This window comes from Berghia stephanieae, chromosome 13, assembly GCF_034508935.2.
Source record: "Berghia stephanieae isolate SIO BIC M18660-M18661 chromosome 13, UCSD_Bste_1.3, whole genome shotgun sequence".
Taxonomy (NCBI): Eukaryota; Metazoa; Mollusca; class Gastropoda; order Nudibranchia; family Aeolidiidae; genus Berghia; species Berghia stephanieae.
In genome coordinates this window covers 28,961,464-28,974,383 of record NC_088372.1, presented here as the reverse complement: position 1 = coordinate 28,974,383, position 12,920 = coordinate 28,961,464, and the positions used below count along the sequence as shown (strand labels likewise).

The 12,920-nt window shown below is 36.9% G+C and overlaps 1 protein-coding gene across 1 annotated transcript in view; it reads left to right on the top strand.

Moving 5' to 3' along the window:
• The first annotated feature begins 12,761 nt into the window (after positions 1-12,761).
• The window catches only part of LOC144959277 (uncharacterized), a 12,787-nt gene continuing 12,628 nt past the window's right edge, over positions 12,762-12,920 (top strand). The window contains exon 1 of the mRNA XM_078891820.1: positions 12,762-12,844. The gene's annotated coding sequence lies outside the window, so the exon portion shown is untranslated. The remainder of the gene's footprint in view (positions 12,845-12,920) is intronic.

The window sequence follows — 12,920 nt, the reverse complement described above, 5'->3', positions numbered from 1 at the left end:
TATCTGGGGTGATGAAAATATTTTAAGAAATATTTTCCCTCTTTTTAAATCAATTCTTTAGTTTTGTATGTTTAAAAAAAAATAATGTCAACAAATTGACAAGTAGATTTTGACCTATAAAAATGCGGGAATTGTGCCATACCAAACGTGCACATATTCTGCAGGTCTCACATCCGAACCCACTATGGGTCTAATTTAACATTGTCGTAATGGACAATATTTTACCTCATTTTTTGAGATTTCCATTACAACAATGAGCCTAAAAGGAATTGGATTATAAGATCTGCAGATAAGTGCACGTCGGACACACCCTTTAACCCGCTCTGCCAAACAATAGAGTGAAGGGAGTTGACATCCATTCTTTGTCATGTTATAAATGTTAAACTTTACACACAGTTTTCTGTGATGATTGATAAAGCGATTGATAATTCAACAGGCCCCGAACAATTTAGAAAACTGGACAAAACAGTGGTTCATCAAAATAAACGAAACTATACCAGGTTCAGCCTTTCTCCCAAGGACCAGAGAACATCATTAAATATTATTGGCCATTCACTTCCCCAAGAAAATATACCCATATACCTTGGAGTCCCCTTTGACAGAAGATTGACCTGGAAATCACAGACAAATAAAGTTGTAGCCCAAGCCAAATCACGACTCAATCAACCTTACGAAGAAATTAGCTAACTCAACATGGGGAGCAGATCTTCAATACTTCGAAAGATGTACAATGGAAGGATCGGCCAGTTCCTGAATATGGAGTAAATAAATGGGGCATCGCGGCCAGATCAAACTTTAATAAGCTGGGCGGGATTAAAAAGTTAATCGTGTAGAATCATAACTGGAGGCATGAGATCCACTCCAATCCAAGAACTTGAATCAACGTCCCACCTCAACTCCAATGAGGATCGTCGTAAAATCAAGGTATTTTGACACAGGCAGCCAAATATAGAAGACTTCTTGGCCATCCACTGAACACAATAATGACGTAGACAATTAAAGGAAGACTAAAGAGGAAGAGATTCCCCTATCAAGCTAAAGCACAAAAGAAAGAACACAGAATTAACTGAAACCGAAAGAAATTATTAATTTCACCAGAATCCCAATCTAGAAAAGACATAATCTGCCACAAATTTAATATGCCCCACTATCCCGCAAATCGAGATAAAAGACACTCAGTTCCAAGATGAGAGAAGACATTACACACTGCAATACCTGGACAAAAAATTTCCAAGAGATGTCTGGACTAGAGTGTACACAGACGGCTCTGAGGAAAATGCTATACGGAATGAAGGAGAAGGGATATACATGAACTATCCAAACGGCATTGAGGATAAATTCTCTTCAACAACAGGACTACGCTCTACCAACTACAGAGATGAAGTAGAAGCTTTAACTTGACTTGAAAATACAGAAGATAGTCACCCTTAGTGATGCCCTTTCTAATCTTCAGAAGCTACAGACCTCTAATCTCAAAGATAGAGAAATTGAAGATCTTGTCACATCCCAAGATCTTACATGGAGGTCCCACCATGTCGTCCTTCAATGGATTCCATCTCACTGCGGCACTAGAGGTAATGAAGTTGCAAATGCACTCGCTAAGGAAGGAACCAGATTGCTACAGGAGGAGGATGCTTCATCCTATAAAGAAGCAAAGAACAACATAAGCTCTCTATAGTTGACTTGTTGGAATGAGCAGCATCCGAACTATAACAGAAATGACCAATTTTATCAGTTGACCAGACAAGAGCAGGTCATAATCTTTAGGATGTGAACTAGTCATAATAAATTAAACCACCACCTCCATACCAAACTCAAGGTGGGAACTACAAGTCAGTGCCCCTGTGGAACAGGAAGTATGACAGCTGAACACAAACTACAGAATTGCCCCAAACCTCTCTGCCCCTAGGAGAATATGCTGGCCACCGACTGCCCCAACCAGCCTGATGAGTGAGCTCCAAGGGAGCCTGGAGGATTTCCACAGAACAGCAGCATGTCTGGTGGAGAGAAGACTTACCATCTGAGCGAACGCAAAGAAGAAGAAGAAGAAGAAGAAGAAGAAGAAGAAGAAGAAGAAGAAGAAGAAGAAGAAGAAGAAGAAGAAGAAGAAGAAGAAGAAGAAGAAGCAGAAGAAGAAGAAGAAGAAGAAGAAGAAGAAGAAGAAGAAGAAGAAAAAAGAAGAAGAAGAAGACGAAGAAGAAGAAAATGAAGAAGAAGAAGACGAAGAAGAAGAAATAAAGTCCACGAGCTAGTACCTCCATGCTAAAGATACTTTTTTGTTTGTTTGTTTTTTCTCACCTGATGATGATGTCCTGTTAAAGATTTGACGTTAAAGAAGCATACCATACTTAGGTACCTATCTATCAGATTATTATTTTTCGTAATATGCCAAACAAGTCATAAAAAAATACAAAACGGTCTGGAAAAAAAGCCGCTAAGTATAAATTAGAAATCACATTTTCAGCTCATAAAAATAGAAATGAATCCTTACTTTCCAGTCATGCAAGAATGGAAATTTTATATTGTCATGAGTTCAGAGGTAAGAATTAGTAGATGTTACGAGACCATTGTGTATTTGTCTATTAAACAGGTAAAAAAAGCCAATATGCCAAACCCAATTTTTCCATAACTCAAGTTATTGTTTATAAAACGCCCCTTTTTAAAAATTTAGTATTAAAATCGTGAGCCTGGTAATCGTCCCTTTTTAATTAATTAATGTATTTATTTATATATTTATTTATTTATTTTGGCAGCATTGGAGAAAATCTTTACTCTGAACCCGAGGGAACGATTGTAGATGCGAACCTGTTTACCTGACCTGATGGAATCGAAATTTTTACTTTATATTTTACTTAATTTCATTAATCTGAGGTCTGATAACCGTCCACAATTATGGGTTAGATAAGGAAAAGTGAGGTTAAATTCAAAATCAGAAATTAGGGAATTTCTTTTATACATTTTAAAATATTTTTTTGGTAATGGAACTCTAACTTATTCTGTTTTTAGTTAGTTTTTTGGGGTTTTTTAAAATGATATTCGTTATTGTGGGGTTGTTTTTTTTTTTTTTTTTTTTTTTTTGGGGGGGGGGGGTTTCGTTTGTTTGTTTGTTTTTGTTTTTTGTTTTTTTTTTTGTTTTTTTTTTTTTTTGGGGGGGGGGTATGTTTATTTGGGTTTTTTTTTTTAAATAAGTGGGTTGGGTTGTTCTTTCTTTCCTTCTTTCTTTCTTTTTTTTCCTTTCCCTCTCTTTTATCGATCAGATTACGTTCATGCAAAGAACGATAATAAAGATAAGAAAATCAGCCGATTTTTATAAGAGTGGGTTATTTCTCTTCTTATAAACATTTCTCTGCTCTGGTTTTGTGGCATTGTAAAGGGAAATAACCGATTTTTTAACCTGCTACATTGAAACTTGTAGAATCCAATGAAATGTGTATGGTATGGTGTAAGGGGAGTTGGGGGGGGGGGTTGAAGGAAAAAAAAGAGAGAGAGAGAGAGAGAGAGAGAGAGAGAGAGAGAGAGAGAGAGAGAGAGAGAGAGAGAGAAAAAAGAATTGGGGCGAGAGTTGTTTGTTCGTGGCAACAGCATGTGCCGTCATGTCATGCATTGCAAGCTAACAATATATTTAAGTATCTTTACCATGGTCTTGTGTTATCCCGACAACCACAGTCTTCTTCTTATTGATGTTATGCGTTTGCTAAAATACTCACAACATCCGTCAGCCAAATTAAATACCATCACACAAAACTATATGTAGCCTTGAACGTTTTATAATCTGATTGATAGACTTTACTGTGAAATTATCATAAAAATGGCTGTCTAAAAACAATAACAATAACTCTTGTTATTATTTTTAGACTGCCTATTAATGAATATTTTTCACTAAATAATATGAAGACTATAACCGTTAAATGTTACACACAGTTTTGTGTGATGGTATTTAATTTGGCTGACGGATGTTGTGAGTATTTTACATTAATGCACAGCATTAATTAACTGATCTTATTTTTACTGATCTTTCCGGAAAACATATAATACGTATGTTCAGGAAAAAAATAATTCAAATTACATCCTGCTTCTAAAACAGTTCTACCATTCAATAATTCAATATGTAACCAATTCATTGTTAATCCTCGTGAGGACTGGTTAAACATTTCCAATGAGTTTTGAACCGGAAGAGAGGAAGGTGTGACGCCACAACTTCTGTTTCCTATTGTATTCAAAAATATGAGACTTGAGTTAGGCTTTTATCTTTTATTGGGGAAAATGTCTAACTAAAGACTAAACGACTACATTTTGACTTTTCCGGTACATTAAACTAAAAACCTATTTTTAACATCACGTTCACCCCGACAGCTCAGTTGGTAGAGCACTCGCTTCACACGCAAAGGTGACCGAGATTGATTACGGGTGCAGTCGAGATTTTTCTGACCTCCCTGTCCACTCAGCATGTGATTGGGTAGCTGGGTCTGTTATATCTGGCGGAAAGTACTTCGCGATAGACTAGCGTCCTATCAAAAGGGTAGCAATCAATTACTATTACCCATTTCACGCTACAGATAGACTAGCGTCCTATCCAAAGGGTAGAAAGCAATTTCTATTATCCGTTTCACGTTACAGAAAACGAATCTTAAAATGAATCTTAACTACACCACTACCACATCATCTCATTCATCTGTGGTGTTTCATTCATCCTGTTTTGTTGATAAAGGGGAAACCCGAAACGTTCATTTGATCTGTTTTTTAATTAAATTGAAGCTTACATTCAATTTCACATTATTATTTATATCTTAATCATAGACTACGCTTGCTTTTAAAAAATTATTTGTGTGCTGAGTCGTCGGTATGACAAATCAGTAAAAATCTTGAAAACAGTCGGTAAGGAGAGAGTTAACATCCTGTCTTATCATTAAATTATCATTATCTTATCATTATCTTATCATTATCTTATCATTATCTCCCAGCAATAAACACGGAGTGGAGAGAACATAACCATGCCTTATTGTGTCCTTTACCTCCAAATGATTCAGACTGTCCGAATAACTAACAATGTAGTAGGGGGAATTAGGCTAAAACCGTGCAAATTCGGGTTGAAAGCATGAAAATTTGCATACTGGTTGCTAAGACCCATAGAAAAAATATCTGATATAGAACCACTCTGGCTATCAATCATAATGTATTGGTTTAAGGCCTTAGATTTTACCTATTACAGCTATATTAAACAAGGGAAATAACTGCGTAAAAATATATATTTTCTTCATATTCATTGTATTAGGGAAAATTAGGCTAAAACCGTGCACATTGGGGTTGAAATCCTGAAAATTGGCATACAGGTAGCTATGACCCGTATAAATAACACCTGATATAGAACCACTCTGGCAATTTATCATAACAGTGCGTTTTTAGCACTTTTATTTTTTCCTATATAGCATTACTTGTCCGAGGAAATAACCACAATACAATGTGCATTCTAAAACTTTAAATACACCGGTAACCATTTACGGTAGCTAACTGATGGTTATTTCGTGTTGTAACTAGTGGAGAGGGGGAGAGGGGGTGAGCGGGAGAGAGAGAGAGAGAGAGAGAGAGAGAGAGAGAGAGAGAGAGAAAGAGAGAGAGATAATTTTACTCATTATTGTACTAACCTAACTAGTAGATAAAATAGGGAGAGGGGGACAGGGAGTGAGCGGGAGAGACGGAGAGAGAGAGGAAGAGAGACACAGAGAGAGAGAGAGAGAGAGAGAGAGAGAGAGAGAGAGAGAGAGAGAGAGAGAGAGAGAATTTTACTCATTACTGTACTGACCTAACACCCTCCAACACACACACACCCCAGCATCTACACAAGTCCGTGCAAGGCAAAGCGGACCTTAAACACTTGCATCGGATGCCGATACATTCTTACATGATCATTTGATGAGTTTTTAGGACACTTTTGACAATTCTGAAAATAAGCTCCACAGTGGTTCCTGTCGATCGTCACATTTGTTGCAGGGTTCTCTTCTATAAAAGATATAATGTTAGCAAAAGCTCGACTTCTTTCAAGAACTGTGACATCATGATTATCATCAGCAGTGACATCTTTTCAAGCTTATTTTTTAAAGTATCGTGCATGACATATTTTATGGTATAGGGCGGTAGTGTGCCTCCTGAGCGACTAAATCTCATCCGGCAATAAATGACAACATATCAGAATCTTTTATAGATAACGCTATTTCACGAATATTTTCTTCTATATCTGCTGTTGTCATTACAGAATGGAGTACTCCCGATTCCATGTTTTTACAAAAAAGCACGTTTGTTTATTATAGCCAATCTCTAATTTAGAACGTTGTCTCATAATTCTCGTGGGTTGCGAATTATATTCATTCTGTGACTCCTCCAAGTCAAATGACGAAGTTTCGAATTCTTGTAGGGCAATTCTTTTAGATTTCTTTAATTCTAATCGCCTAATTTTGTTGGCATTAAATTTTACACGACAATACTTATGTCATTTAGCATCATATTGTTTTAAGCTTTCAATAATCTCATTTCTTTCTCATGAATTAAAAAAATAGATACATCCAACTTGTTTTCATCACAAACCAAAGAATTGAATTGTGTTAAATCTTCAAAAAGAGTTTCATAGCATTGCCCTTTGCCATACCTCCTCGACTTAGAGAGACATTATAAACGGTCTGTGTCATCTTGTTGGCATATCAAACACATGTCCCAGTCTCTGGGAGCAGTTCTTTTTGCTATTGTATGTGTATCTGAAATCATGCAAACGCATTCCTTTATTAGGCATATGCAATATTCTTTCATAACTCTCGCTCTCTCTCTCTCTTTCTTTCGTTCTTTCTGTTAAAGACCCAGCATCAGCAGGCAAAATAAAACATTCTCCCATTGTCCCGTTGCGATAAATAACGTAAAGTAAATAACTTGCCACAATACAGCATCATAGTGGTTGATGATGATGATAATGATGATAATTATAGCAATGTAAGTGGTATGCTGACTCTTTACTGTCATCAAGTCTGACCGAAATGGGTTTTAACTCACGTAAAATGATTATAGCAGTATTTTTGGAAAGAAAAGAAAACAGGAGGAGGGGAGAATGAGCACTGTCCTTTGTCAACACCGGTTATCGGCATTTATTGAGTTGTGTTCTGCTAGTCTACCCCTCTGCTCGTCTACCCGTCTGCCCGTCCGTTTTAGAGTAATTGATTATAATTATTAAATCAGATGCAGAAAAAATCTCATAATTTTATAGAATATTGCTCGCTAGACGTCCTTTAAAACAAGTGAAATTGAATATTATTTACGATTAAATAATTTGTATGGTTCGTGAATCGAAAGTAAAGGGAAAGGAAAACATCCGCTTCGACGCTAAAAATAGTCACCAATGGGAATCCAAAGGATGACGTAAAACAACCTTTGGTCGGCTTGCCTCGAATGTTAACACAATAGAAATGAAAGAAATTATTGTCATCCATTTCAAAATTTTCTAATCTTCAAAACCTTGTATCTCAACTAATAGTGATCTCTCAGAGTGGTTCTATATCATAAATCATAGGATTTTTCATACTCTACAACATATGTAATTTTCATGCTTTCAACCCTGTTTGCACAATTCAAGGGTTTTTTGGACCTAATTCCCCCTACTAATGATAGTAAACCTAGAGGTGCCTAAATGAGCCAGTAAAATGGAGAGAAAAATAAAGTGAGTAGAATGTGGAAACACATTTGACGAAATGTGATATTTTGTAAATTCACATATTTATGCTTGTGTTTGTTGTCTCCTGACGAAGGCCAAGGACCGAAACGTTGTTTGTTTTGTGTTGTTCCCTTATATATATGTCACATCTACTCACTTTATTTTTCTCTCCAAACAATGAGTGTGATTGCCAAACTCAATAAACTACACAAGTGTTACAAATTGGTATGCATTTAAGTAAAATACTCACTAGTTCTAGCCGCAGGAGCAATCAAACTAACACACCAGACTTTATGTCTAACCTCAAATAAATGTGAATGAAATGACGTTTGAGGTTACATAAAGTCTCCTCTGTTCTACTCTGCCTGATTGAAGTTTACACATATGTGACCCATCGTCTCAAAACGGTATTATGTCGGAACGAACGAAATGTCTTAAAACCGAATTTAATGTTAAAGTGGTCAAAAATATAAATTGTTGGCATTAGCACCCTAAAATATGGTTTTTTATTCTCCTCAATAAAACATACAAACTCAACACAAGTCTGATATTTCTGGCTATAAAATCAGTTTTCAACATCTTAACCAACCCGACTTAATATCGTTTAGAGGCGAAGGGTGACATATTATTGTAGGGTAAGGTGGGCGAATTCCACACCCGGGATAATTCGACACCCACATTCATTATATCAAGCTCTTCGCAGAAAGAATGCAAAAAGACCCATTCAAAGTTTTAACTGCCTTTGATTTCTATATGTCCTGTTTGAACACAAGAAGCAGCCACTTTTACTACTGTTGAATTCTGAAAAATTTTCAAGTTTTTTATGAGCCCATTGAAGGCAAACGCAAAACTCATGGTTTTCAAATAATATGGCAAAATGTTGTTAAATTTTCTTCAACTTTGAAGCTCAAGCTAGAAATGCTTAATCATTCATCGGATATGTAAAATTTACCCCCAAACCTATTCTAGATGCCTTAAGTAAGTTGCTGTGCCTATCTTAGATTCATAAATGAAATGTAAGGTAAATTCCACACCCTTCGTGTCTATTTTGTGAAAAATATTTGATCAAAATCCTATGTCTACTTTACAAAGAGAGGCCCCAAGCTATCATAATTTCAAGTAAATAATTATATCCTTATCCATGTTCATTTTTTTTTGTATTGAGGCAATTCCACACCAAGCGCCCCAACATAGTTTACAATTGTTTTTCTTAGAAAAGCCCATCATCCAAATTTCTTGGAAGTGTGTAGCCTATTAATACTGTTTTAATAATAAGCTTTATTGTGGGCCTACATGATGTTACTTGTGTATGCCCATGCTTTAGAGCTGGATCTAGAAGGGATTTCTGTTCATGATGTTCTCCTTTTTTTCTATAGAGATTGGCTAAGTACAAGAAAAGACGGTGTCGTATGACCTTGCAGATATGAGGAAAGCGGTCGATCTCGTTACATCTGGAGAGGCGGGCTGAAAAAGTGCTGCCAAATTATACAACCTAAACTGGGGAACAGTCCGTGACCATGTCAAGAAAAGATACAGCAGAATGGGAGAAGATACGTATTGCTTACTCAAATAGCTAGACTGCACTCGAGCCCGATCTCCGTCCCTTTGATTGTGAATCGAGTCGTAGCCATTGTAAAGTTATAGCCTGACACTGACCAAAAAATGACGTCAAAATGCCAGTCTTTTGCCACAAAAGAAAACAAATCGTGAGTTGTATTCAATAGTTCAACCAATGAAATAACTCGTTTCCTTGAGCTCTACCAACGACAACTCACTAGACGCTACACAAACCTAAAAAATAACGTCGAACTGCCAGTCCTAGAGGGTTCTTGTGTCAGGCTATATGTTAACGATGGCTACAATCGAGTGCTCTGCCAAGTGAGCTATCGGGACCCCCGCCTAGGCCTATTGGTCTCATGTCATTATCTACAAAGATTGTTGTTGTATTCATTTCAGACGTTAATTATTGTTCCTGATTGTTTCATTCTCGTTTTTGTATGCTTATCATGATGGATGTGGAATTAATTACCCCAAAATGGTGAATATGCGAATAAAGAGAAAATTTGGAATTTATGAAGTGTTGTTCCTGTTTTAAATGTTTTTTGTACAGAATCCAAGTGAGAATGGTTGTGGGATATTTGTATTCTGTTTGTGTGTTCACCTCATCAATAGAAACTTTATGATAATAAATTGATAAAGTTAGGTCTGGAATCCCCCCCCCCCCCCTTTCTTGCCCTATTCCTGTGTTGATTTATTCATCAGGCGGCCGAATAGTGGGTGTTTTACGTAGACATATACCATCGATAGTAAAACATATGTCATTTGTTATGATTACCAATCACTGTCATTGTTTACATTATGACGACTGTCCGAGAAACGTGGTTATATAAGTGTCTCTTACAGCAAACTTGATTTTTTAACTTGAATTCTGAGCTTAACTGAGAACATTGGAGTTACAATAGATGCTCTCTTCGATAAAAAATGAATTTTGCTTCTTAAACTTCAAAAACAAATTATTTTTTTTTGGTGCTAATTTTTTGTCATTTTGATTATAAGGAGAATGTGTTTGTCTCCGTCACCTCAAACGTGAAGGACGTTTTGAGGTTACATAAAGTCTTGTGTGTTAGTTTGATTGGTCGTGCCAGAACCAGTTAGTATTTTACTTAAACGCATACCAATTTGCAACACTTGTGCAGTTCGTTAAGTTTGGCAATCACTGTCATTGTTTGTTGCTCGGACAGTTGAAAGGACAAAAGCATGGTCATGTTATCTCCACTCTGTGTTTATACTTTGGAGATAATCATAAGACAGAATGTCAAATAAGAAATAAAGAAACAGAACTAAAGCATATTTTGGCATTTTGTGGGAGGGGGTGGGGTGGGATGGCGGGAGGTTGACAGGAAAACGGTTGTTAAAGTTTGCTTTTGATATTACTATTAATTAATCTGCATAGTTGCAAAATCAATTGAATTATGTGCCCTTAGGCAATTGAGTTAACCCCCTTGGTTATTAACCCAGTGGATTAGAGAGACGGCTTCATTCGGAGCAGAGCTATTCATAACAAAATGCCGTATGTAACGAAATCAGAGATTGATTTTCTGTCGCAGAGTACTTTTACCATGTCGAGCATTAGACCCGACTACCTAATCACTGTTCGATGACCAGCATTAAAAAAAAAAAAAGATATCTGACGGAAAGCACAACAAAACAGTTTCATTTGTATTTGAACCGCATACGCTACAGATTTAGCGGTTCGGGTATTTCAAAGAGATTCGAAACGGCAGGACTGCCAGTAAATAAATAACATTATTATATAGCGTAATATCCACTTAACGTACTCAAAGGGCTTTAGAAGGGGTCCCTGGCCTACAGCAACATTTAACGTGAAAGAAGGGACATGACGCCTGTTAGGCGATATTACAATTTTTTCGAACAGATAGAACGCTGTTAACGGCTAGGTACTCATTTTACACCTGAGTACGGTGAGAGAATGTGAGTAAAGAGCCTTCTCCAAGGACTTAACTATGCGCTGAGCAAGGCTTGAACCCAGGAACTTTCGATCCGAAAGCGAGTGTTATACCACAAGACCACACAGCCGCACAATGAGACATACACTTCCACTGTGGAAAAAAAAATACATCATAGCTTAATAACCACTACATTATGTGTTCTCAGCGCTTTACAAAGGGTCTCAGTATTCGACCAGCAACGATAAAAGTGTAGACTTGATACATGTAAAGCTCTAGAGCGCTATAACTTTTTTTCTCCTTCAACAACGAAAACATTATTACCAGCCAGATACTTACTCATTTGCCACCGGACTACGGTGAAGGAAATGTGAGTAAAAGCCTATTCCTGGGACTCAAACTTTGCATCACCCCATAACGGGACTCGAACCTCGAACTTACCAGTCCAAAGACGTCCATACCACACGTACACTAAGCTGCATAAGAATAGAGTTCAACAGTCGTGACGTCACTTCCCTCGTAATGACGCATAGTAATTAATTGGTTCTAAACTATCGGAACAACAGCGGACGCCATTATCTCCATCACCGCCCTTATGAAATTAAATATTTCTCCGACGAGCATAAAAGTGTATCCAGAGGAGAAAATCATTATAAATCTGATCATGCTTTGATTTTTATATATTCTGATCACATGACATGTGAAAAAGTTCTAGCCAGAATGAAGAATAAAAAGTACCGATTATCTTAGTTTAGAACCATGCTGCTGGTTACTGGGCGGACGTGACATCAGACTGTTGAATCCTATTGCCGAATAGATAAAACATCCAGGATGAGGAGTTTGCCAGCACCAAATCATGAACAATTCCTGGCCGCTTTGGGCGCCTACATCATGGCGCAGCGCTTATCACCAGCATGAAGGCTGCCCAAACGTGAAGAAGAAGAAGAAGAAGAAGAAGAAGAGGATATTCTTTTGGCAGCTCTTCTCTTTTTATATTTTGCAAGAAACCCGTATGGCGGCGCTGCATTGCGGCTTCCTCCTAAGTTGTCTCGGTCTTTATTCAAGAAAGACCCTTAAACTTTCCCATAGGATGAATAAAGATTTTTTATCAAATTTCAATTTCTCAGGAGAAAAATAATAAAATTTGGGTTAATGTTTTTTGTTACCAGTCATTTTAGAGGGATTAACGAAGTCTAACACAAGCCTATAATTAGGAATCTGGATAATTGGCAAATCCTAGTAAAGCAATCATTGAGTCTAAGCCTAGCTTTTTGCTATTAGTTTTTAGTTAACACTTGCGGTTGGCTTGTTTGTTCCAGAGGACTGGTTACACACTTTCAGTGAGTTTTGAATCGGAAGAGAGGAAGTTATGACGTCACGACTTCTGCTCCCCATTCTTAGTTATATTTTGATTTTCTAATTAAGGAAATCGGAAAGACGGGAGGATTTACATTGTTTCATCATTTCCCTGTTAGAGAGGTATAGTTGTATTTATCTTATGGTGATTAAGTCAAGTGTGCCGGATTAAGGCGACTACAAACACATCAGATCAGCTTAATTGATTGCCATAACACACTAGATTAGTTAATCTCAGACCGTCAATAGTCAATTTATGTGTACAACACAATGGATTAATACGTGATAAAAGAATAGAGGTGATAGGATAACGTGCAACTACGTAAAGAAAGTAGGCGTTTTGACTATAATATTTGTTTGCTTGTTTTGTTTTGTTTTGTTTTTTTCCACATATATATGATATTTAT